Source organism: Colobus angolensis, unplaced genomic scaffold, assembly GCF_000951035.1.
Source record: "Colobus angolensis palliatus isolate OR3802 unplaced genomic scaffold, Cang.pa_1.0 Scaffold535, whole genome shotgun sequence".
Lineage (NCBI taxonomy): Eukaryota > Metazoa > Chordata > Mammalia > Primates > Cercopithecidae > Colobus > Colobus angolensis.
Window position 1 is genome coordinate 1,597,836 of NW_012118877.1, and position 23,292 is coordinate 1,621,127.

Below are 23,292 nucleotides of genomic sequence, written 5' to 3' on the forward strand. Positions count from 1 at the left end.
TAGGTTTTTGTTGTTGTTGCCTTTTTAAAGGACACACATGTTTATTAGCTTACAGCTTCTGTGGAGCATCAGACTCTGGGCATAGCCTAAGTTAACTTCTCTGCTGCAGGATCTCATTTGATTATAAATGTCCAATAATACAAATGTCGTGTTTCAATGGTGAGACTGTAGTCCAGAAAAAACCAATTCCCCTATAATACATAATGTCTGCAGCCAAGCATAGTTTCAGGTTACATATTATTTAATCCTCAAATGACCTTGTGAGGTAGACCTATTTTTCTCCTCACCTTAAAGATGAATCAGAGGGACCAGAGGGTGAATAGTTTGTCTAAGTTCAGAGCTAAAAAGTGATGGAACTAGAATTCTATGTAGGCATTCTGACCCAGCTATGCTCTTAACCACTAGATGGAAATATGAAGCTGTCAATCTCACTGCCAGTTGTTCTCCAGGATATTGTACTAATTCTAATGGTGGGAGATGTTGGGCGTATTGCCTTGAGTCATTGATGATTTTTTTTTTTTAAGTCTTGTTGGCCTGTTCCTGTTGTGGATAAAAATAAGCATCTCCCTTATCCCCAAGAGATTTAGTATTTAAATAGGGAAACAAAGCATTCTTTCCCATATTTCCTGGCTCCAAATAACATTAATATCTACCTAGTTGCTTAAATAGTCCTTGTTTTCTCCTCAACACCTATTATTCTTACACCCTCTTTTCAGTATATTTTGAACTCCGTTTCTTCTAAGTCGGCAGCCATTTTGTAGGCTGGGCTGTCACCATCTTCTGAACCTGTCCGTGGCCTTCTCATTGATCTTTCTGTGATCCATTCTCCTTAGGGCAGCCAAGAATTGCTTATAAAATGAAAGCCAGCACATTTTCCCCCCATTTAAATGCTTCAGTAGATTTCTATTACACCCCAAATAAAACAAACTCCTCACCCAGCCTGGAAGCCTCTCTCTGACCTGTTGGCTGCTGCCTCCTCCAACTCTCCTTTCATTATCTCAGTCCTGTTGGGCTTTTATCTCTCTCTCTCAAACACTCTTGACTTCCTCCTGTCTCATGACCTTTGCATTTGCTGTTCACTCTGTCTAGAAAACTCTTTCCCCATCTTTTTCACAACTAGCTTGCTCCTTTCACAGTAACTGTATCTAAAGCAGCACATTTTTATTTTCCGTTTTCTTTTCTTTTTCTTTTGATGCAAGGTCTTGCTCTGTCACCCAGGCTGGAGTGCAGTGGTGCGATCTCAGCTCACTGTAGCCTCGATCTCCTGGGCTCAAGCGATCCTCCCACCTCAGCCCCCTGAGTAGCTGGGACTACAGGCACGTACCACCACACCTGGCTAATTTTTGTTTTGTTTTGTTTTGTTTTTTAGAGACAGGGTTCTGCCTTGTTGCCCAGGCTTGCCTTGAACTCCTGAGCTCAAGTGATCTGCCCACCCCAGCCTTCCAAAGTGCTGGGATTAGAGGCACAAGTCACCCTGCCCAGCCCTTTTCCATTTTCTGTAGTAAACTATCAGGACCAGGACTAGGGTACAGCAAGAGAGGGCCTTAGGGCACAAAATGGAAGTCATGTGCTTGCCAGCCTGAGAGCCAGTGCCTGTTTGCTCTTTACACATTAGGCGCCTCACTTACTGTGCCCTACACCCAGCTCTGCTCTGTTGTATCCACTGCTTATTTCTTAAACACTCTAGAATTTTCTTTGTTCCTGTGGCAGAGAACACTGTGTGTCTATCAAAATCCTTTTCTTTTGTCTCTTGGGGCTGTCCCTAGACTGTGGAGTTAGGGGTGGCTGTAGGCCTGAGTTTTGACTCATGGAATCTGGGTGTAAGTGATATATTTACTACTTCCAGGCCTGGCCCCATTAAACCTCCTGTAGAAGAGCCTGTCTTCTTGTGTCTGCCACCTTGGTGCAGAGGATCTAGCCCTTTCTCTGAGCCTCTGTAGGATGATGGGGCCACCAGGCGAAAAGAGCTTGGGTACCTAAATGATTTTGTGAAAGTCTTCCTGCTGCAAATCTCCACTGGACTCTGCTTGAGCGAGAAAGGAAGTTTTGTGTTAAGTCACTGAGACATTGAGGTTTGTCCCTCTAAGAAGCTAGCACTGTGTGCCCTAACCAATACAGGCTCTCTTATCTCCACCAGAGTTTCTGAAACATAAGATCTAAAAGGGTGAGAGCCTTGTTTACATTATATCACCAGTGTCCAGGAGAGTGCATGTTGCAGATATCCACAAAATGATTATTTCAACAAATGCATCATATAAATGCTAACGTAAAAACAACTCAAGAGAGAGTGCTGAAATAATGATAGAGATAGGACATACATTCGGGGTTCAAAGGGGAAGGAATACTGTGGATTTCATGAAAATGGGGACTTGAGTTAGCTTATTTATTTCAAATTTTCTTTGGTAGAGACAGGATCTCGCTCTGCTGCCCAGGCTGGGGTGCTAACTCTTAAGTATATGGTATGCACTGTATATAAAGTGGTTCTTACATTTCTCAGCCAGGAGTGTTTTGAAAACATTTTCCAAAGGCATAGGGCAGTGATTTCATGCCAAAAGTATAGAATTGTAATAACATGTAGGCTTTTTAGGCTTATAATAGTATTTTAATCATATTAAGTCATGCCAAATCATTTTTATAGTTACATGCCTATAACTAGAAAATATTAAATTTCTTCCCTTTATTTCTTACTGATTATGTCCAGTATGTTTGAACTCTTATTTTAAAAATTTCTTAATTGATGTAAGAGAAGTAATGTCTGCTTTTATTATGTAGTGTAAATCATTGACTTTTTCAAGATTTGCTAGCTTGCTTTGCTTGCCTAGTTATAGAAACATTAGGTGGGGCTTGGTCGCATTCCTTCTAGGAATATCTGTAGACTCTAAGGAGAGGGCATTGTTTCACATTGAACTGTTGATGGGAAGGATTTTCAGTCAAGAGGAAGGGTTTCCAACTCTTTTAAGAACCTGTTTTTAATTTCTTGGAAGCCTTGAGATTCTAGGTATGGAGGAAGACAGACCAGAGGAGATGAGGACTTCTGCTGATGAAGTTTCTGGGTGGGTCGGGGTATGGAGTGCATCAGTGCTAACTGTGGGTGCCTTTTTCCCAAGGAGCTCTCCTGCAAGCCATGTGAGGACAGACTGTGGAGTGGCAGCAGATGACCGAGGCTGTACTATCTGTCAGATCAAGATACACTCAGTCCCCCAGTAGAGACCTAGAATACATAAAATCTAAGACCTTTGTTTCTACTCATAACCTGAAGTCACTGGTAAAAGAATGCCCTACCTAGGTTAGCACTAACAACTCTTTACTAGCTCTGACACAAACTGTATATATGTGTATAAGAGAGAGAGATAACTTAAAGGCACCATTTACCATATTTCTTGCCCATTTAAAATAAAAGTTTGGACTAAATAATCTCAAGAGCCATTCTAACAATAACATTCATATTTCTATTCATCATCTGGTCCAGATATTCACACTGATTTAAAAATCTTCCATCTCTTAATTATTTGTGTAATATTGATCCAATTATTTCATATCTTTGTACCTCAGTTTTCCTAATTTTAAAATGAGAGTAATAGTAGTGATCTAGTTTATAATTTTGTCATGAGAATTAATTGGATCGTTTGTGCCAAGCCCTTGGAACACAGCAAGTGTGCAGTGACCATTAGCTGCTGCTAGTTGAAATTCCCAGTTGCTTACTTTGTGGACATTTTCTTGCTCATATTTGCTTCCCATACCAAGTTACTAATAAATTCTCCATGCTTTGGAAAAATACCATGAAATACTTTAAAATTCATTCTAATTCCAATGAATTACTAAAGTAATACTTCTAAAATATGTAGGAATTTGAGAAAAGGTACAATTTTATTAACATTGATAAAATATTAAGTATTAATAAAGCATATATTGATCATGGTTCTGAGGAATACATCCCTGTTGGAAGTCTGTGTCAAAATCATAGGTAAGTTTGAGTTTCTCACAAGAATGAGCTTTTACTTTTAAACTGGCTGCTTCTGGTGAAGAATAGAAAGTGTGCACATATACAGACACCAAATTTTGCTAGCTAAGGAGCAAAATACACTTTATAAAAAGTAATCACTTCATAGAAACATGCAACTCTTAAGTCTGCATATGTTTAATTTCCTGGCTTTCTCTATGATCCAGTTTCTGTATGATCTAGCTTGATATAAATAGGTTTGTTTCACTGGGAGAATGAGTCATTTTAGAAATACTCCACCAGCTGAAAAAGCTGAAAGTTTTCTTTTCATAGTTATTATCATAGCATTCTCACTACTTAAATATACATACAAACCAACATAACATGTGCATTGCTTAGTTTGGTACAAACTACCAATGAACTAGGATGGAAATGCCCCCGCCTCCACCACCCCCCAACCCCTGCCAAACCCCTTAAGAAACAAACTTAATCCTGGTTGTGCACGTGATTTGAGTTCTTTGGTGATAGTTTAATTCAAAGTGCTTAATTCAAAGACTTCAGAGACAAGAATCTTGAGCTGGAATCCCAGATGGGAGTCAGCTCTCATCATGACTATAGTCTTGGAATATTTCTGGGCCTCATGTTGAAGGAATGGATCTGAGTATTGGATTGATACTCCCTCTTCTGTTTCTGAATATTCACTATCTGTGTTTATTCACTGGAATGGTATTCAGAACTATTTCGTTCAGATGTTCCACTTGTCCTTTCACAATATGTTGTATCCCAGTTCTGATAAGGCCTCGAGTCTTCTGCCCCGCTCTCAAACCATTCATGCGTTCGTTGCTACTTTTATTGCTTAGGCTTTTAGGTAATTGGTAGTGTTTTTAACATTTCTTTTATGTTATTTGACTTCTGCTAGTCTACACATCTTCTGACACTGCAGGAAGCAGCCAGTTCCAAAGAAAACATTTTTTTGTAGCCTTTCCCCCCCCCCCCCCCGCTGGTGGAACTGCATAACCTCAAACTTTCACTATGCCAAATTTGGAGTCTTGATTGCTACCCCTTCCTCTCCCCTCCAGCTACCTTTGTCATGCTCACTCTCAACTTGGTGACTGCCAGTGGCACGTATTCTAGATTATTTTATAGTAATAAGCATCCTATATTAACATTTAGATGAGCTTTTAAAAAGTCAACTAATTTCTATTCCCTCCCTTACAATTTCAATTAGTTTTTCTCTTTCTTTACCAAATGCATTAATTTTGAAGTTAAAGGGTACAGTGGGGCTAGAGAAGACTTTGCTCATTGCTTAAAGCCCTGCAGTGTTCTTCAGCTCTTGCATACATCCTTACACATGTTTTTGATTTTATGGTATAAGAAGGTTTTTCACTTCTTGACTCATTTGTGGCATGTTGCTGTAGCCATCACTGTAATTAATCTCCCAGGAAGAAATCTGAAGGTTCAAGTCAATTAAAAAAAGTGAACCCAGGAACAAGTAGCTTAGCAACATTTCCCCCCAACCCAGAGGATTCTTTTGTCCTTGGAGTTGGAGGTAGTCTTTCTCTCTGATCTTGAAGAGCATATTCTGCTGCCTCTTTCCCTGCCTCGCCCTCCCCACCACCAACATGGAGGTTGGTGAGATGGAGCCAGATTTCAGGTCCTGTTCAACATTTACTAGGTAATTTTCCCTGCAGACTGTTTCATTTATTCATGCTTGCAACTTACTTCTTTGCTTTGTTCATTCCAAATGGGATTTTATTAATGCCACCTTGCCTCCTTTTGTTACTTCAAAATTAAAAGTGAGGTTTTCTTTTTGTTAAACTGAAAATAACCAGGAGCATAGAATAGTAAAATAAAAATCTACATACCTATGGTCTAGAATAAAAAATTAATACATTTCCATATTTACTTTATCAATCTATATATACATACTTTCATTACTCATTGTTAGCAGGTAAACTGTAGATATTTAGAACGATCCTGTGAAAGAAACAAGGGAGTATTTAAAATGATAAATTTTACTCTTGCACAAACTCTTTTAAAATTAAGCATTGTTGTAATTAACCGATCCATACCTCAAGTCCAAAATCTTATGAAAGCCAATATTCCAGCAACTTGTTTTCATTGGGAGGCTTTTTCTAGGACTGTGGAAAGTCTGAAAATGCAATAGATATAAAGCAAATAGATCCTAGAAACAAAAATGGTTTAAAGGATACTGAAGATTTCCTAATGTTGACTAATTATAGTAGAAAAAGTAGAACAGTGAGTGGTTTAATGATTCCCCCAACCCCTCCTGCATGAGATTATGGAATTATATACATAAGAGAGAATTTTAAGTTTTATATTTTCAAGCTTAGGGTAAAAAAAGAAACAGGATGGAAATAGTTTTGGGGGGTTCTTTCTAAATGTTAGTATTTTAAAGGTACGGTAAAGCCTAAGATATATGTAACTCTATAGAATGTGTCATTTTGCCCAAAGGATTATAAATCATTCTATAAAGACACATGCAGACATATGTTTATTGCAGCACTGTTTACAATGGTAAAGACTTGGAACCAACCCACCTGCCCATCAGTGACAGACTGGATAAAGAAAATATGTTACACATATACCATGGAATACTATGTAGCCATAAAAAAAGGTTGAGTTCATGTCCTTTGCAAGGATATGGATGAACCTGGAAGCCATCATTCTCAGCAAATTGATGCAGGAACAGAAAACCAAACACGGCATGTTCTCACCCATAAGTGGAAGTTGAACAATGAGAATACATGAACACAGGGAGGAGAACATCACACACTGGGGCCTGTCAGTGTAGGGGCAAGGGGAGGGAGAGCATGTGGACAAATACCTAACGCATGCGGGGCTTATGACAGACTGGATTAAGAAAATGTGGCACATATACACCATGGAATACTATGCAGCCATAAAAAAGGATGAGTTTGTGTCATTTGTAGGGACATGGATGCAGCTGGAAACCATCATTCTTAGCAAACTATCACAAGAACAGAAAACCAAACACCGCATGTTCTCACTCATGGGTGGGAACTGAACAATGAGATCACTTGGACTCAGGAAGGGGAACATCACACACTGGGGCCTATCACGGGGAGGGGGAAGGGATTGCATTGGGAGTTATACCTGATGTAAATGACGAGTTGATGGGTGCTGTAGAGTTGATGGGTGCAGCACACCAACATGGCACAAGTATACATATGTAACAAACCTGCACATTATGCACATGTACCCTAGAACTTAAAGTATAATAAAAAAAAAAATCAAGAACAGATGAAATGCAAAAAACAAAAAAAAAACAAAAAACCTAGATAATGGGTTGACAGGTAAAACAAACCACCATGGCACATATATACCTATGTAACCTGCATGTTCTGCCCATGTATCCCAGAACTTAAATATTTTTTACAAAGATGTATGTATTCTTTAAAAAAAAAAAAAAAAAGTCCCAGCCAAACAACAAGGATCATTTTGGAAAGCTAAGATTCCAGGTAGATGAAAATGAATATATATATATATATGTGTGTGTGTGTGTGTATATGTGTGTATATATGTGTATATGTGTATGTGTGTGTATATATAGTGTGATTGGGCTGATATTCTTTTATTATACTTCAAGTTCTAGGGTACATGTGCACAACGTGCATGTTTAATACATAGGTATACATGTGCCATGTTGGTTTGCTGCACCCATAAACTCATTTACATTAGGTATTTCTCCTAATGCTATCCCTTCTCCAGCCCCCACCCTCTGACAGGCCTTGGAAGTAAAGCACTCCTCAGCAAATGTAAAAGAACAGAAATCACAACAAACTCTCAGACCACAGTGCAATCAAATTAGAACTCAGCATTAAGAAACTCACTCAAAACCACACAACTACATGGAAACTGAACAACTTGCTCCTGAATGACTACTGGCTAAACAACGAAATGAAGGCAGAAGTAAGGATGTTCTTTGAAACCAATGAGAACAAAGACACAACATACCAGGATGTCTGAGACACATTTAAAGCAGTGCGTAGAGGGAAATTTATAGAACTAAATGCCCACAAGAGAAAGCAGGAAAGATCTAAAATTGACACCCTAACATCACAATTAAAAGAACTAGAGAAGCAAGAGCATACAATTCAAAAGCTAGCAGAAGGCAAGAAATAACTAAGATCAGAGCAGAACTAAAAGGGACAAAAAACCCTTCAAAAAATCAATGAATGTAGGAGCTGGTTTTTTGAAAAGATCAACAAAATTGATAAACCACTAGCAAGACTAATAAGAAAGAGAGAAGAATCAAATAGATGCAGTAACAAATGATAAAGGAGATTATCATCGCCAATCCCACAGAAAATGAATATTTTAAGTGTTGAAACTTTAAGAAACACATCAATTTTCTTAACATTACTAAAGTGCTATGGTTTTAATACATGAGGGTAAGAATCACTGAGATTACTTTGTGACTTTGTTATTTCTAGTTGCAGCTGTCATGCTATTGTGCAACTTAGTGAGGGATGCAAAGAGCAGGAGAGGTTGACAGCTTAGTTCCACTCCCCCTTGTCAGCGTTCTGGAGTTGGTTTTCTTAAAAGTCCCCCAGGACTTTCTTGCAAGTTGATGTGAAACATATAATGAGAGGCAAGGTGCTTACTGGATAGCATCCTAGGTCACAGCTATGTGTCTTTAGGAATTTGCTCAACCTCTCTTGGCCTTAATTTTCCCACCTACTAAATGAAGGCGAATAGTACCTACCTCCTTAGGATAATTGTGAGGATTCAATAGCAACACCTAAGAAGCACCTGGCATAGTACTTAGCACAAAATAAAGGCAAAAATTTCTGTTAATAATCTTCTACAGGATTATTTAACAAATACACCAAAGCAAGTCCCTTGCACATAGATATTTGTTCTCTAAAAAATAAAAATTGTCAATCTCTTAACTTGCCCTATTACCTTGAATGAATATTATAGACACAGTAGGATCACAGCCTTCTTCTTCTTTCTTTCTTTCTTCTTCTTTCTTCTTTTTTTCCTGAGATGGAGTCTTGCTCTGTCACCCAGGCTGGAGTGCAGTGGCATGATCTTGGTTCACTGCAACCTCTGCAGTTTTGAACATCTTGGTTCAGTGAACCAAAAGGTGTTTTGCCTCAAGCAATTCTCCTGCCTCAGCCTCCCGAATAGCTGCGACTACAGGTATGTGCCACCATGCCTGGCTAATTTTTTTGGTATTTTTAGTAGAGATGGGGTTTCACCATGTTGGTCAGGCTGGTCTCAAGCTCCTGACCTCAAATGGTCCACCTGCCTTGGCCTCCGAAAGTGCTGGGATTACAGGCATGAGCCACCACGCCTGACTACAGGCTTCTAAAATGCATCCACTTCATTTGAAGGAATAGAAGCACTGCTCAGCAGCCTTTCAAGAATTTCCCTGAGCATATCTCTGTACAACTTTAATTTCATTAAAAAAATAATTTTCCTAAGGTGTTTTGAAGAGCATATATAGTAAAGTGTGCCAATTCTTCATCATTATCGCAAGATAGCACTTCTTTCAAGACATGAAGTCACAGAATCCCCAGAGTTCCCTTGCATATACTAGGCATGGCCTCAAACATATGAAGGATTAAGAATTGCTTAAATATGTATAACAGGATTGAAAGCTTTGACTAATGTCTTCTGTTACATGATTAAATGTCATATTCTTTAATAATACTTCATATCCTAGATAATGCTCATGACAAGTATTATAATATTGAAGAGCAGGAGAGTGATAAATATGTTACCAATTGCTAGTCCTGCTTCTTTGGAGCGACCACTGGCAAGGAAATGGCTTTCTGGCAACTCAGCCCTGCTTACCACTCATGCCTCTACGTGCTACTTTCTGCTTCCAATTCATGGAGCTTCTAGGCTCATTTTTATGATTTTCTCCTTTCTCTCTCTTTAACCTTTCTTGACTTTTTCCCACTCCAGATACTTGGAATTAACTATTTTCCTTGGGAATGATTTCTCTCTCTCTCTCTCTCTCTCTCTGTGTGTGTGTGTGTGTGTGTGTATATATATATATTTACAGTTATATCTTCTGACTGGGTAAAAGGTGTTTTGCCTGTACAATTGAATGGTTTATTTTATTTGTAGAAAACCTGTACTGTGAATTGCCCTTAACAATTGTGTTGGGAGGGGGAATTAATAGGGTGAATATTTAAATTCTTGTTTATTTCATGTGTAACTTGGCAAAATTGCATGCCCTGATATGACTTGAATCATGCACTGTTTCAAACCAGTGGTGTGCCTGTGTAGTAAATAGAGCAGTTTTTGTTTGTTTGTTTGCAAATAATGCTTTTGTTTCAAGGTGCCCAATTTCAGCCCAAGAGAAAAGTTCACATAGTCGGATATGTTACGAGATTATTCTGTCCCTAAAGAATGGTTTAAAAAAATGATCAGTGATCATTTTCTTTGCTAGTCTTAGTTCTCTTTATTTTACCCTGTATATCATATCATAGTCACATCTTAATGGTTTAGTCTACCACTGAATACATAATTTTCTTCCATTCTAATCTTTTAAATAGTCTAAAAATACTTGTTAAATGTTTCATGGTGTATGTGGTGTGAGAAAAATCTGTAATTGTTCTTGATTTGGACATTTCACAAAGCAATCAAACCCCAGATATTATAAGCCAAGATAAATGATAGCACATTTTATCTTTGCATTTGTGAAATCTTATTACACTGTTCTGCAAATGTATAAACATTTTCTTTTCATAAAACTGTAGGCCTAAATTATAGCTGCCCATTAACAAATGGTTTCCATACTCTGAAACGTGTGCAGGCAAGCCTTATTCAAGCAGCAGCCGCTATCATTTGCATTGTCTGGAGTAGTAGTGGGTCATTTAGCATTTAATGATACCTGTCTTGGCTTTTTCCCTCTCTAAGAGGTGTCTCATGTTTTATTGAATATTTACTTATGTATGCCTGAGATGTAGAGATTCTCCAATTCAGCGAATAAAGTTGACAAGGTAAAAAGGAAAAGATCTAAAAAGTAGCTATGTTTTATGTTACACAGTTTAATTCCAACCATATATGTGGTTGGAGATATATCCTGGAGTGTCGACTCTGTGGCAGGCTGAATGCAGTAAACAGTTAGCAAATTGTTCACATGTTTTCCCCTGAAACACACTAATGTAAAAGTCTTTTCAATGTATGTATCAATGTAACATATACAGACAAGATGGCCATCTTTTAATGTCTAGAAAAGGTGAACATTACTCAGTTAACCTTGTGTTGCAGCTACATATGGCTCAGACATTTCTGCCCTCCCAACCAAAAAATTTGTAATACTTGTGAGTTTCAGTATTTGTGGATAGTGAATGAAACATACTTCTTTAAACTCCTGAATGTATCATGTTATATAATAAATGGAGGAAGGAACTAATGCTCTCAGAATGTTTGAATTTTGAACCCAAGTGTCTAATACATGAACTAATGTATTTTATTAAAAATGGTCTAATAAAACTATTAATGTTATTTCTTGACCTATACAGGAATTTTGACATTACCCATTCTGACTGATGTGAGATGGTATCTCTTTGTAGTTTTGATTTATATTTCTCTGATGAGTGATAGTGAGCATTTTTTCATGTTGTCCGCTTATGTTGTCTTTTGAGAAGCATCTGTTCATATCCTTTGCCCATTTTTTAATGGAGCGATTTGTTCTTTGCTTGTTGAATTGTTTAAGTTCCTCATAGATTCTAGATATTAGGCCTTTGTCAGATGTGTAGTTTGTGAGCATTTTCTCCCATTCTGTAGGCTGTCTGTTTACTCTGTTGATAGTTTCTTTTTCTCTGCAGAGGCCGTTTAGTTTTATTAGTTCCTACTGGTCCATTTTTGTTTTTGTTACAATTGCTTTTGAGGTCTCAGTCATAAATTCTTTGCTATGGCTGATGTCCAGAACAGTATTTCCTAGGTTCTTCAAGGATTCTTATAGTTTGAGGTTTTACATTTAAATCTTTAATCTATCTTGAGTTAACTTTTGTATATGGTGGAAGTTAGGGGGTCCAGTTTCATCCTTCTGCATATAGCTAACCAGCTATCCAGCATCATTTATTGAGTAGGGAATGCTTCCACACTGATGGGAGTGTAAATGAGTTTAGTCACTGTGGAAAGCAGTTTGGAGATTTCTCAAATAGCTTAAGACAGAACTATCATTTGACCCAACAATGTCATTACCGGGTATATACCCAAAGAAAAATAACTACAAAAAAGACACATGCATGATATGTTCATCGCAGCACTGCGCACAATAGCAAAGACATGGAATCAACCTAGATGTCCATCATTGGTGAGTTGAATAAAGAAAATATGGTACATATACACCATATAATTCTACACAGCCATAAAAAGGAATAAAATCATGTCCTTTGCAGGAATATAGATGCAGCTTTAGGCTGTTATCCTATGTGAGTTAATGTGGAGACAGAAAACCAAATACTGCATGTTCTTAACTTAAAAGTGAGAACATTGGGTACGCATGGACATGAAGATGGGACTATGAGAGTGCAGGGGGAGCGGTAATTGAAAAATTACCTGTTGGGTACTATGCTCACTACTTGGGTGGTGGGATTATTTGTACCCAAGACATCAGCATCATACAATATATGCATATAACAAACCTGTGTGTGTATTCCCTGAATTTAAAATAATTACAAAACACACACACACACACACACACACACACACACACACACAACCCTCTCCCTAGAAAAGACTTCTTCCCATCCTGATGGCTTCCTAAATAAATGCACTTAGCTTTTTTTTTTTTTTCATACTACGGAATCAGTGATATTTTATGACTGTAAATCCACTTTAGGTAGGATAGTGGCATAACTGTTGGGACCTACAGACTTTGCATGGAGCTTGGATTCATAGAACAAAAAATCTGTTAAGCTCCTACTGGATATCAGGCATTGTGCTAGAAGTGATTATTATTACTCTTATTATTTATAAGCCAGTAAAAACATTGCTTTGTATTGACTTTTTTTTTTAAAGTAGAAAACTGAGATTTTCTTAAAACTTATTTCTAAAGCTGAGTTTGATAATAATTCCTGGTCTTTAAGACAATGTTTTTGCAAAGTGGCTCTTTCATTTCACTGGTTTTGCCCCTCAGAGACTTCTTTCCTTTCCTCATCCCTGCGCGGACAGCCAGAACCAGCCTGCAGAACTTTTACATTCCTTTGCTTCTTGTCTGGCTATCATAGTTGTAAAGTTCAGCCAAGTTGCCATGGGTATCTCTTTAATTTTCTTTCAGATTAAACGTGGAATGAGAGAATGTTGGCATGCCTCAGGACGAGAGGTGCTAAGACTATCTTTTGTTTTTTTCCAAGATACTTTCCCCCCGAAAGTATATAAGTAAAAAACAAACAAACAAACAAAAAAATACCAAATTAACCATTCTGTAGCAACTTAGCCAAAGAGTAGACACAATTTTAAAAATAATTTCTCTTTTGTTCCTTAGTATGAACCAAGTATGACTTCTTTGGCACTGCTAGAGAAATAAAACAGATGAAATGTAATCCTTTACCTTGCCAGACCCAGAAAGACCACAATGGAGGTCTCTATATGGGCAGACCAGTGCTTCTCACTGGGTTGCTATTCCTGATTTTATGTCTCTGAGGCTTATACTAAAAAACATGCTGGATTTTAAAGTGACAAAACATTAACATTCTATGTAAACAGAGCAAGTATTTTAATCAAAACAAACTTCCCACTACAAATTGAGTACACTTACCCTTAAGGTTTAAAAGCCCCATTTATCAAGGCACTTGCTGTTCCATAATGGCTCTTATCTTCCACTCTTCCTCACTCACAAGCTGCCTGAGGCTGTTTGCAGTTTCACAGTCTCATTCATGCTCTCTTCCCCCACATTATCACCAGTCCACAGACCTTTGGGGTCTTCCTTCATGATCCTCCTTTAACTTCCTCACCGTAGCTCAATAGGGTTTCTCTAAACTCAGCACCAGTAGGTACCATGTGGGTGACTCATGAGCTTGTCCTTGATTTTCTTTTCTTCTCAATTACCTGACGAAGTGACCTTGAGACCCTTCAGTCTCTCAATTCTCAAGCTTGAATCTCTTCTTGAATACAATTTACATTGCTCAACTGTTCCTTACCATTGCTTAGATGCACTTGTTCTTTGGCCTTGTTGTAACTACAGGTTCTTAAATTTCATTCTGGTTATTTATTATTTTTACTTTTTTTTTTTTTTTTTTTGAGACGGAGTCTCTCTCTGCCTCCCAGGCTGGAGTGCAGTGGCGCATTCTCGACTCACTGCAAGCTCCACCTCCTGGTTTCACGCCATTCTCCTGCTTCAGCCTCCTGAGTAGCTGGGACTACAGGCGCCCGCCACCTCGCCCAGCTAATTTTTTGTATATTTAATAGAGATGGGGTTTCACTGTGTCGGCCAGGATGGTCTCGATCTACTGACCTCGTGATCCACCCACCTCGGCCTCCGAAGGTGCTGGGATTACAGGCGTGAGCCACCGCACCCAGCCCTTTTACTATTTTTTCTTTCTTCACATTGTTAGATATTGGTAGACCCAGGATTCTAAATGGACTCATGGTCATCTTCCAGGCTGCCATCCTTATTATCCTACTCCCTTCCCCTGTGACCTGTTGTGATGCCAACCGCCTGCCGCCTAGGGAGGTTTAGTGTGCTTTTTGGTCTCAGTTGGGATTTACTCTCCTTGCAGCCTCTTTTTCCGTCATTGGTTTTGGAGTCTTTATTGCATTTTCCCAATAGTGACTCTTCCGAATGGTTTCCTGCAGTATTGATCTTTATTCTGTGGTGTCTTTTATCACTCTGATAACAACCCTGTCACTTAATTTACTAATAAGATTAAAGATATTCACCGAAAGCCCACTGATCTTTTCTCTCATTCCTACCACACTTGTACTTTTCTGTTGGCATACCCCACTGTCTTCTTAAAAGCTACTTTATTCATCAATTCTTCCAAATTTATTTTTTCTTCCTATTTCAGATGAAGGTGGGGCCTGTTGCTTTTGCTATTGATCCCAACTTCTCTTCTAAACTTTGTTCTTGGATATGATCTCTTCCATGTGTATCTTCCATCCCTCATTCTCCAGCACCATCTGCTTTTTTGTTTTCAAAGAGTTTTAGGTATTCTTAATGTCATATGTTAAATAAAAATGTCCGTTGACTCTACAGCCCTTAAGATGCAGCATATTTGCTCTTACCATTTTTTCTTTGTCCAGTTACTTGAGGGGGAAAATTATTATCCTCATAGGGCCATAGAGCTCTTCTTTTTTTCTGCCACTTTTTTTTTTTTTTTAACTCTTTCTAAAATGTTGTGAGGTGAAGAAACCTGATATTTTTTGTTCACATTTCAGGGCTCTCTTCCTCAATTGTTTAACTTTCAAATCTCTCTGTAGACAAGCCCTGCATTTTCCTTTGATGCTGAAAAGCTCAATGTACTTGGCCAACTAGTCCTAAAATGATTTCTATACACCCTGCCCCAGCCAAAACTAAACAAATGTAAAAACCCATGTCTCCAAATTACTGTCTTGCTCAACATTTGAATTTGCTGTTGATTTGAGTGATACTTCAGTTCTTTTCTCCAGGTTGGAAATTTGACATCTTCAAATATTCTGTTTTAGACCTCCACACTCCATCTGTTACCAACACCTGCTGGGTTTTGGTTCATGAGGAATCAAATCCACCCTTTGCCAAATTTCACCTTATCTGCACTCCTGCCCAGATCAATATTTTAGCTATGATTATTGCAAAAGGCTCATAACTAATTTTCCTCTGTATTTATCAGACCCCTTCCTCCATTAGTTTTATACCTCAAACCACATTAGTCATCATCTGATTACTCTTTGGTCATGTTGTTTTCTTGCTCTCATTTTCAGTGTGATAGTTCATGTTCTGCCTGGTGTGGACCCAATCTACAACTTTTTTTTGAGACCATCAGGGATTTACTCTGGACATTGGCTGAACTGCAGCACTCACTGTTCCCAAGCTGCCTTGGGTTTTCTTTCCCTGTACTTTTGTGTTCATTGGTTTCTTCTTGTCTAAAGCGCCTTCTTTCTCTTCATCTCCCTTCTGCTTTTTGAAGTCTAGCCTGTAAGACCCAGTCTAGATGCCTTCAGTGGAGAAATTCATGGATTAAAATAGGAAATTTCAATATTTATAACACACTGTCTGTTAATGTAGCTATTTTAATGCCTGTTTATACAACCTTCTGGTTGGGTGCTTTTTGAGGACTTCAGCCTTATCTATTTTCCTGTTTCTCAGAGCCTTCTAGATATGGGTGTTTAGTATCATTTTTCTTGATTAACCCCTTGATTATACTATTCATTATTTGACAGTGAGAAAGGATGTCTTTATTCAGGCTACTATAACAAAGTACCATAGACTAGGTGGCTTGTAAGCAACAGAAACTTATTTCTTACAGTTCTGGAGGCACAGAGGTCCAAAATTGGGGTGCCAGCTGGTCAGGCTCTGGTGAAGGACATCTTGGTTTGTAGACTGCCAACTTCTCATTGTATCCTCACATGGCAGAAAGACCACTGACTAACTCTCTGGCCTCTTCTTCTAAGGGCATGAATCCCATTCATGAGAGATCTACCATCATGACCTAATTTACCTACCAAAGGTCTACCTCCAGATACCATCACATTGGGGGTTAGGGCTTAAGAAGGTGAACTTAGGGAACATAAGCATCTGGTCTATAACAAAGGATACATATGCTTGACAGCTCAGTTGTCACTGGAATGCTCCTAAGGTTGATGGGAAGACACAGAGTTGAGGCCTGCCCACAGTGGAGGCTGGATGGGTGGGGGCCTGTTCATTATCTGGCTCTGTTTTCCCTTTTGAAAGGTACCTTAAGATAAACCACCTTTCAAACATTGTTTTCCTTTTTTTAAAAAAATCATATATCTATTTATGAAAATCCACTTTAAGCATTCTTTTATTCTAAGCACTAAAGCCAGATTGCCTGGGTTGGAATCCTGGATTTACTACTTAGTAGCTGGGAATTCTCTGTGCTTCATTTTCATCCTCTGTATAATTGAAATAATAGTACCTCCTCATAAGATAGTCATGCATACTGAATGAGTTAATACCACTAAACAAGCGTATTGAACAGTATGGCATGTAGCATATTATCAATTACTGGGAATTCATATTACTATTAAGTAGTGAAGAATTGCTGCAAGTAAAAGGGGGAGGTATTAGAACTTGTAATTTCGAATTAGTTTTCCAGATTATTATGGTGTTGTGGTACTATATGAAGATGAGAATCACTGATCTAGGAACTTGTAAAATACAGAGCATAGTGAAAGAGAGAATAAATGGAAATGTCAGGAAAAATATTTCAATCTAGCCTTGTGTTTGTTTTGTTGTCATATACACTAGAAGACTGATCTGATTTAATTAAGTCATTCAAAATGTGGATGCTAAATTGTGATGTCTACTAGACACTTAGCAAAGCGTTTATCAAATAACTTCCTAGACACTGATAATATAAATACAGTTATACTTCAGAGATAATGTGGATTGTGTTTCAGACCACCACAATAAAGTGAGTCACACAAATTTTTGGTTTCTTAGTGCATATGTTTATACTATGCTGTAGTCTATTAAGTGAGGAGTAGCCTTATATCTAAAAAATGTACACTCTTTAAATAAAAAGTACTTTATTGCTAAAAATAAATGCATTAGCAAATCATCTGAGCCTTCACTGAATCATAATCTGTTTGCTGGTAGAGGGTCTTGCTTTGATGTTGATGGCAGCTGACTGATCAGGGTGGTGGTTGCTGAAGGTTGGGGTGCTGGTGGCAATTTTTTTTTTAAAATAAAACAACAATGTTTGCCACATTGATGGACGCTTCCTTTCATGAAAAGTTTATTTGTAGCATTGTGATGCTGTTTGATAATGTCTTATCCGTAGTAGCACTTCTTTTAGAATTGAAGTCAATCCTGTCAAACCTTGCCACTGCTTTAATTAACTATGTTTATGTAATATTCTAAATCATCTGTTGTTTCCATGATGTTTATAGCATGCTCACCAGGAATAGATTCCATCTCAAGAAACAACTTTCTTTGCTTATCCATAAGAAGCAACTCCTCATACATTCAACTTTTATGAAATTGTAGCAATTCAGTCACATCTTCAGGCTTCACTTCTTAGTCTAGTTTTCTTGCCATTTCTACCATGTCTGCAGTTACTTGCTCCACTGAAGTTTTGAACTCCTCCTATACATGAGGGCTAGAATCCACTGAACTCCTGATAATGTTGATATTTTGACCTTCTCCCATGAATCACAAATGTGCTTAATGGCATCTAGAATGGTGAACCCTTTCCTGGAGGTTTTCAATTTACTTTTCCCAGATTCATTAGAGGAATCACTATATATGGCAGCTGTAGCCTTATGAAATATTTTTTTTTGTTTGTTTGTTTGAGATGGAGTCTCGCTCTGTTGCCCAGGCTGAGGTGCAGTGGCGAGATCTCCACTCACTGCAAACTCCGCCTCCCTGGTTCACACCATTCCCCTGCCTCAGCCTCCCGAGTAGCCGGGAATACAGGTGCCCGCCACTGCGCTCGGCTAATTTTTTTTTTTTTTTTTTTGAGACAGAGTCTTGCTCTGTCGCCCAGGCTGGGGCGCAGTGGCTGGATCTCAGCTCACTGCAAGCTCCGCCTCCTGGGTTTACGCCATTCTCCTGCCTCAACCTCCCGAGTAGCTGGGACTACAGGTGCCCGCCACCTCGCCCGGCTAGTTTTTTGTATTTTTAGTAGAGACGGGGTTTCACCGTGTTAGCCAGGGTGGTCTCGATCTCCTGACCTCATGATCCACCCGTCTCGGCCTCCCAAAGTGCTGGGATTACAGGCGTGAGCCACCATGCCCGGTCGAAATATTTCTTAAATAATAGGACTTGAAAGTTGAAATTACTCCTTGATCCATTGGCTACAGAATGGATCTTGTGTTAGCAGGCATGAAAACATGAATCTCCTTGTACATCTCCATCAGAGCTCTTGGTTGACCCAGGTGCATTATCAATGAGTTAGGTCTCAACAGTGGGTTTAAAACCTTCAGTAAACCATGCTGTAAACAGATGTGCTGTCGTGGAGGTTTTGTTATTCCATTTATAGAGCACAGGCAGAGTAGAGCTAGCATAATTTTTAAGGGCCATAAGATTTTCAAGGTGTAAATGAGCATTGGCCTCCATTTCAAGTCACCAACTGCATTAGCCCCTAACAAGAGAGTCAGCCTGTTCTTTGAAGTTGAACATTCACGTCTCTCTAGCTATGAAAGTCCTGGGCAGCATCTTCTTCCAATAGCAGGCTGTCTTATCTACATTTAAAAATCTGTTTTTAGTGTAGCCACTTTCATTTCTTCATTAAGTCTTCTAACAACTTGCTGTAGCTTCTACATCAATATTTGCTGTTTTACTTTGCCCTTTTATGTTGTGGAGGTGACTTCTTTCCTGAAACCTCATGAACCAACCTCTGCTAGCTTCAAATTCATCTTCTGCAGCTTCCTTACCTCTCTGTCTTTATAGAGTTAAAGAGAGTTAGGGTCTTGCTCTGGATTAGGCTTTGGCTTAATGGAATATTCTGGCTAGTTTACTCTTCTATCCAGACTTCTAAAACTTTCTCCACATCAGTAATAAGGCTGTTTCACTTATCTGTGTTTTCACTAGAATAGCACTTTTAATGTTCTTCAAAAACTTTTCCTTTGCATTCACAACTTGGCTATTTGGCTCAAGAGGCCTAACTTTTGACCTATCTCGGCTTTCAACATGCCCTCCTCACTAAGCTTAATCACGTGTAGTTTTTGATTTAAAGTGAGAGACATAGGACTCCTCCTCTTCAATACTTAGAGGCCACTGTAGGGTTATTAATTGTCTTAATTTCAATATTGTTGTATCACAGGGTATAGGGAGGCCTGAGAAGAGAGGGAGAGATAGAAACATTAGTGGAGCAGTCGAAACACACAACATTTATTGATCAAGTTTGCCATCTTATGTGGGTGCAGTTTGTGGTGTCCAAAAACAATTACAATAGTAGCATCAAAGATCACTGATCACAGATCACCATAACAGATTAATAATGAAAAATTTTAAATATTGCAAGCATTACCAAAATGTGATAGAAGAAGGGAGCACATGCTGTTAGAAGAACGGTGCCAATAGACTTAACGTAAAGTTGCCAGAATCCTTCAATATACAAAACAACTTTCCTCCCACCTCACCCCCAGCAAGAATCCTGCAATATCTGTGAAGACAATAGAGTGAAATGCAAGAAAATGAGATATGTTTGTAACATGTGGTCTTTGTTTTGGGACTGTTCAAACTTGTGGGACAAGTGGGTAAATGTATAGCTACAGCCTAACATTGAAAAACACCACAGACACAGGCATCACACAGGTCTCTGTGATGTGCCACAGGGTTCTTTGCCTGAATGACAGTTGAGGTCTTGACAGAAATGGTTGTCATAGGTGCAGAAACTTGAAAGATGGCAGAATTTTGCAGAGAGAATCTTTTGCTATAGATGTTAGCATATTTTCAGTAAACCACGCTGTAAACAGATGTGCTGTTATCCAAGCTTTGCCGCTCCATTTATAGCACACAGGTGGAATAGATTTAGTATAATTCTTAAGGGATCTAGGATTTTTGGAATGGTAAATAAGCATTGGTTTCATTTAAAGTCACCAGCTGCATTCCTAATGAGAGTCAGCCTGAAGTGGGGTGTTTTTTAGGTTTTTAGTTTTATTTGCTTTACCAGTATCCCTAAGGATAGCACATCACCTGTATTGATTTACTTGGCATGAAGGAAATGCCTATTGCCAATTCTACCAAGTTTTCAAAAAAACACTTTGGATTTTAGAACAAACTGAAAAGTTGCTGTCTAGTGCTTGGAGGATAGTATGCCTAGATTCATAAGATGCCTCTGGGTCTCTATCTTTGTAATGTATTTACCAAAATCATGAAAAATGTTTTTATTAGCTAGCATATAGATAGACTTGGTGGTTCCCAAACCTGCAAATGGTGGGAGTAAACCAGGGAATATTTGGTGACTGGAGAGCCCAGTTCCCAATCCAGGGAAACTAAAACAGTCTCTTCTGGGGCAAGCTCAGATTCTATTTCTAGGAATCACCTGTAATCACAGCACTTTGGGAGGCCAAGGTAGGCGGAACACGAGGTCAGGAGATCAAGACCATCCTGGCTAACACAGTGAAATAAAAATACAAAAAATACAAAAATATTAGCCGGGCGTGGTGGTGGGCACCTGTAGTCTCAGCTGCTAGGGAGGCTGAGGCAGGAGAATGGTGTGAACCCAGGAGGCGGAGCTTGCAGTGAGCTGAGATTGTGCCGCTGCACTCCAGCCTGGGTGACAGAGTGAGACTCCATCTCAAAAAACAAAACAAAACAAAAAAAACACCAAAAGCTGGTGAGGAATCAACATTCACTATAAACTTGTGCTACTGATGTGGAAACTACTAATTGTGTCTGTGTTACTATTAATTTATACCCAAAGGTGAGACTAAACACTGTAAGAAACTCCCAAAAAAACAGTTGATGCACAGTAGGAAGTCTCACCAAATTGTTGACTTGTTCTTACCTGGTGGTTCACTTATACTAAAATAGTGCTGTAAGAGACAGTAATTCCAACATAATAGTACAATTCAGAAAAGCATTCTAGAGTTCTATTGCTACTTCTAGATACTCAGGTAATCATTTGGTCTTTTGTCTCCATTATATTGTTTCATTGGAAAAGGATTCAATCTCTGTTTCCCAGCTCTTTTTTCTCTTCCTACTAAGTAAGCAAAGGTCAAAACTTGGAAGATGTATTTCCCTAGAGAGAACTTCCAATCAATTTTATTAATATAAAACATTTATGTGTTATCATAGAATGGAAAACAAAACAGTATTTAGGGAAAACAGTTGGTAATATTGCTCAAAACATGAAGATAATAAAGCTTAGCTTCTGTGTAGGAGTGCGACTGGTCACAGGTTATCACAAGGTTAAGTGTTCTGTGCATGCACACCTATCTTTTCTTGATATTTAGTGCACTTCACAGACTGGCCGTTTCACAATTTGATTATGACATAGCTTTGACCACAACCAGGGGACAGCAAAATCTCCTATTTTGATGCTACTGTGGACCCACACCTTCTTGGCTGAGCCTCTGTAATTGTTATTCTGAGTCTTAAATAGAAGGGACAAAACAGGAATTGAGAATTTTATTATGAAATATTTCAGACAAACCACAAGTAGGAGATACCTCCTACATCCATCACTCAGATCCAACGTTTTAAAATGCTTTTCTGTATATGCTTCATCTGTCCTCTCCCTTTTGTCTCTGGCAAAGCATTTTAAAGCAGATCTCTCATATAATGTACTTTATCCTAACATACTTCCTTCTTTATGTATAAAATGTTCTTTTACAGCCACAATGCCATCATAATACTTACTATAAAAATTAACAGTAATTCCTCAGTGTCACTGAATATCTACCACAACCAAATTCCTCAGACTATTTCAAATATATATGTGTGTGTGTGTGTGTGTGTGTGTCTATATATATATATATGCGTGTGTGTGTGTGTGTGTGTGTGTTTAAAATAGTTTATTTGCATCAGAATCTTAGGTGGGGAAAAGGACATTTTAAATACATATTTAAAGAACACTTTATTCTTTATGTAAATAGAACAAGTAAGGAGGGGGAAAAACCCCCAGAACCTCATGGGATTTCTTGGATATTTTGTGGAAGGAACTAATACTTTCTTTCAATTTTCTGTCCTTAAGGAGCATTATGATCTATCCCCTGAGAATGAGCGATCCGATGCACTTTTTAAACAATGTAAACCACAGTTTCTGGTTTAATAAGAGATTACTTTTCACATTGCGTTCCATGTCAGCACAGATGCCATGATTTCATGTTCTAAAGTTAGTCCTGCAATTACTGTTTTGATTGCTCTTAGAAAAATGCACACAAAGAATACAGTGACTCAGCGAAGGGTGTTGCCAGTGGGTTGTAGTTTTTAGGTTTCAGATATGATGGAATTACACAAAGAATGTACAACTTGGTGTTGCATTTTTTCTACTCCCCATGCCTTTCTTTCCACACAATGCCACCAGCACCAAGTGTGCCCAGCCTCCTTTCCAAGACATTGAAAAGAGTCTGGAAAGCACAGTATACAAGTAAATTGTAAAAACTCCATAGCAAGAGCTGCTTTTTATTTTATTTATTTTATTTATTCTTATTTTTATTTTTTTAAATTTTATTTTTTATTATACTTTAAGTTCTAGGGTACATGTGCATAACGTGCAGGTTTGTTACAT

The 23,292-nt window shown here is 38.4% G+C and overlaps 1 protein-coding gene across 2 annotated transcripts in view; it reads left to right on the top strand.

Moving 5' to 3' along the window:
• The window catches only part of RSPO2 (R-spondin 2), a 183,877-nt gene that overhangs the window by 19,361 nt on the left and 141,224 nt on the right, over window positions 1-23,292 (top strand). The gene's annotated exons all lie outside the window — the stretch shown is intronic.